The sequence below is a fragment of the Octodon degus genome, unplaced genomic scaffold, assembly GCF_000260255.1.
Source record: "Octodon degus isolate 3935 unplaced genomic scaffold, OctDeg1.0 scaffold00270, whole genome shotgun sequence".
Taxonomy (NCBI): Eukaryota; Metazoa; Chordata; class Mammalia; order Rodentia; family Octodontidae; genus Octodon; species Octodon degus.
The window spans coordinates 1,722,915-1,727,793 of record NW_004524846.1 but is presented as its reverse complement, the minus strand read 5'-3'; positions in this window follow the sequence as shown (position 1 = coordinate 1,727,793).

Here is a 4,879-nt window from a genome sequence, read left to right as displayed (position 1 = left end):
GGCGCAGGGTAGCAGGAAGCTCTCCGCACACTCACCGGGCCGGGGCGAGGACTGGGTCTGGGGGCTCCCGGAACTTGGCAGAAAATCCTACTCAGCGGGCTGGGTGGGGTAGGCACTGCGGAGTGGTGTGGGGTGGCACAAGGGCCTGGGAGAGGGTCCGGCCCACGCTGCTCCTCTGCTGGGACTGGTCCCGCTGGCGCATGGTAGCAGGAAGCTCTCCGCACACTCACCGGACCTGGGCTAGGACTGGGTCTGATAATGCTTTCTTAATGTTGCATCTCTTCATAGCAATTAAACACATATGTATGCTTACATCACACATAATTTAAAAAGAAGTGTGCAAATTAATATATAATTTAAGTTACACCCAGCGAAGTATACAACAATTACTCAAAATATTTTCATAATTCTTATTACCTCCTTTGTATTATTAAACACAGATGTTTATTTCATACCTATAATGTGTAAGGATAATACATCTATATCACCCGTATATACAAAATAGTTAAGATAAATATACAGCTACTTTCTCTTAATTCAATGAGAAGAAAGATTTATACTAATACTCTTTGGAGAGGGTACTATGTCTGCATCTTGTCTGGTGAATAACTTCTATGAAGATAACCATATGCAATGTATTAATTATTGTAACTGTCCTACTAACCTGTTTTGAAATTATCTCATTGATGTTCATTTCTCAATAAAATTAATAAAAAAATAATGTGTAAGGGTGGGTTGGGGTTTTCATTTTCAAAATCCTTTTATTGAACAACCAGTACCAATAAAAAAATAGAATAGTAGTACTGTAACACTTAGACACATTTGCATAAAATCAGTAATGCATATCCAACAACTACCAAAATTGGTGCATGGAATTTCAAATCAGGAAACCAAATCGACTTGACATATTAATCTGGATGAGGCAGTTATCACGAATGAATAAAAATTTCAGAATAAAATATACATGGAGTCCTTGTCCCCTGGTAAGATAATAACATCAAACTCAATTTTCCAGTGCAACTACCATCCAGATTTGTTTGTTGTTCCAAAAATTCATTCTGTACCAAAAAGTAATGAGCCCTTACTATTCCCCCAGAATCACCATGATCCTGTTTTTCAATTTACTGTAGTTTGCGTTGCCTTATATATACTGTGGCTTTTGGTTCCTACAGAGTCTTTCTGGTTTATTTTAGTTAGTCAGATTATAGCTAATGTCTTTTTTCCCAAAGTCAGACTGTATGTATACAGACATTACTAAAAACAAAATTATTTTTCCATCATCCATGCATGCCTTTCATAATTACATTGGCATCAGATAAATTTGATTCCAAGAGGCCTAGCTTTAAATTAATGCCAGGAGTGCAGTGTTTAATTCATGCTTTGTGCAAAGTGGATCATACAGTCATATATATTTAGGTTGATTGAATGTACAGTATCAGAAAGCAAGCCAGAACAACAAGGAAGTTTAATGTTTTGCAGGCTACCATTCACACTGTGGACATATATCACGGTGTGCTTAGAAGTTCACCACCTTTCGCTGCCCTTATAATACAGGCTGCATCTTTACTGTGATGTGCAAAGTCCTGCCTGACTTGATTTTACTTCCTTCTGTGGTTTCTTCAGGCAATTTGTTTCAGCATGGTGTGTGTCCCAGCTGCACCTGTCTTCCTTCTTTCCGTTAATTATTCTCTTTCTTTCTCGTAAGAGGTCCTTTGTGTATTTGGTCCAACCTGCATTAAAGACAAAAGTGCCTCATGACCCATTCTTTCCATTCAAGGAGGTTACACGTTTCTGTCAAAGATCAGAGGAAGCACGACCTCTTAGGGAGATGGTAGGGCATAAAAGTTGAAAATAAGTGGCCTGGAATTAATGGCTCAGAATCAACTGTTGGAGTCTACTCCTAACCATATCACCTGGCAGCAAATTGCTCAAACACCTATAGTTTCCAATTATTATGTATAAATACAGATTTTTTATTCTGTTTTTATTATAAAATTTGGAATAATCAGTGATTCCATACCTGATAATGTCTTAGAATATTAAATAGAAAATAGTCATTGTATCCATTCTAATTAATGAGCTTTGGAAAGACTCATCCATCACTGTAAGCAGGAAAATATTTAAAATATATTTCAATCTACCTAATACATAAGTATATAATTGTGTGTCTTTTGTCTTTCTAGAAAGGAAAAATAAGAAGAATAGCAACCATCTCATTATATTGTCTTAAGCAGTGATTGTAAAGATAAGGACTACAGGTTTTATTACTTCAGTCTGTCACCTCTAAAACAGGGAATCAAAGCTCCTCATCATCCATTAACTATATTTTTGGCTAATTTTAAAACAAAAATGAGAGAAGTACAACTTCTGTTACCTTAACTAACATAATATACTTGTGGGATTTTTTTGTAACATCTCTATTTTGAAGTTGGTTTTGTTGAAATATAATTTACATATAGTACAATTCACTTTTCTGTGTAAAATTCCATAGAATTTTAAAAAGTAACACATTGGTGTAAAACAAAAACACCTCTATTATAAGTAATGCTCTTGAGATTTGCATTATTTTTGAGGACTAATGATTAAACAGTCTCTCATATGCTCGGCCAGCACTCTGTCACTGAGCTTCACCACCCTCATTTGCATTTTATTTTGAAATAGGGTCTTGCTAAAGCTTCTAAGTTGGTCCCAAAATTGTGTTCTTGCCTCACCCTTCCAAACAGTGGAGGTTATCCTATGAAACCAGACTGTCTTCTCTAGGAACTTGCTGCAATCAGTCCTTCCTTTTACTCTGAACCACTTGTGATTCCAGTTCCAGTTTGTTGTTGGATACTACCTAGAGAGTTTTTTTGAGAGATTTTTAAGGGTGTTAATAATAGCTAGGAAGACATTTTCAAGCTGGAAGTGTGTTGGGAAAACTTACTTGCCATATTAAAGAGTTCATATTTGATCACCAGATAATACAAACTCCAAGACGTTGTTTATCATTATGTGATGATATAAGTACAGCTATTATATATATTTAAATAGTTGCTGAGGAGCTTTAAAAATAGGCAGAGAGGGCCAGTGAGATGGCTCAGTAGAATAAGCGCTTGCCTGGCAAGTGTCTGAGTTCAATCCCTGGTTCCGCCAAAAAAAAAAAAAAAAAATAGGCAGAGAGGATCAGATATTTAAAAATGAGTTAAGTAGCTACTGCTATATTTTGTTAATAAGAACCTGAAAAATGCACGTGCAAGGTATTTGAAATGTTAGTGTAAATGAGGTCAATGACTTGGTACAGAAACACAAGCATATGAATTTTTTAAATAACTCAGAAATTTACAGAATAAAAAAGTAATTAAATTAACAAGAGTTACCAAAATTACTTAAGATGGAACTGTGACATGTCAAAAGGCCATTGAATGGAAGTCTAAATTTTGAATCAAATTTCTCTTTTTTTTTTCTTCTTCTTCTTCTTCTTCTTATTGCTGCTTGTTTGTTATTTAAATGTGTGGGCTATCCAGTAGATATACTTTAAAATATTAGAAGATTGACAATTTATTAAGGAGGAAAAGATACAATTACATAGTCAACACACTTTTAAGTCAGAATCTGACTTGCTATATCTCCTGGAGTTTTTTTTTTTTTTTTTTTTTTTTTTTTTTTTTTGCTATTTGTTTGGGCTCATTTTCCATAAAGCTTCAAGTCTTTATATAAAAGTAGCTAGCATATTGGGCTAGTTTTTGTATCTTGGAAAAATAGCTGGTGCACAAAAGAAAAATGAGATTCTCATAATCTCGATTTCAGGAGTTTTGGTTGATGGCCCACTGGCACCATAAGAGAGATATCAGTACAGAGAAGATCACCTTATCTAATCAAAGCTGGGATCAACAAAAGAGCAATCAGTTCAGGGAGAGAGTAAAGGATCAAGGATGGGTCATACCTGTAAAAAAAGCACACTTCATATGATCTTTTTCTCTACCAGAGCCTCCCTTCTTTTTCTTTTCCTTTTTTTCCCCCATAATTTTATTGATAAACAAATAGCAATTAGACAGTTTCAAATCAAATTGGTAGGACAGTTTTAATAATTAACACATTGCATACATTCCTCCCAGTGGTTAATTGCTGTACAACATGCGGACATGATATCCTATTTACAAACACCATTAGAACAAATCACTCTTTCACTAAGAGAATGTAGCTATATATTTATCCTAACCACTTTGAATACACAGATACAAAATGGACATTCATTTGTATACCCTTTTTTTGTTAAGTTCCATTATTTGAATATTATAGGTGTGTAAACTCTTAATATCTCACTCAACTATGAAACCATCCACAGATTAGTACCCTAAAGGCCTGGCCACCTCTCTCATCCTCATTTCTGAAAATCACTGTATTGGAAAAAAAAACTCTCAATAAATATTGTTTGTGGAAACATATTTAAATTATAATCAGGTACATTTATAAAAGATGAGATTCTGAGACCCTGTTTCTTTGTATAACGGAATTACATTCACATTTTTGTTAAATTTGGTTTTAGTGGCTCTTTCCGTTAAGCTATAGAGTCAACCGAAGGTGCAGATAACTAGAGAAACACTCTGCCTATGTTCCTCTTTACTGCTAAAGGTTTCCTTGACTCTGGCTTCAAGACCACTAGTGACCTGGGATGATTTTTCAGTGTAGTAGACTGTACTTGTAGAGGGAGATAGGGCTTAGGGGAAAAGGAATGAATTAAAGGAGATTAGTTAATATACTAATAGATTAAATGTTGTTCCTTTTTTCCATAATTTTATTGATAAACAAATAGCAATGAGACAGTTTCAAATCAAACTGGTAGGACAGTTTCAATAATTAACACATTGCTTACATTCTTCCTGGTGGTTAATTGCTGTAC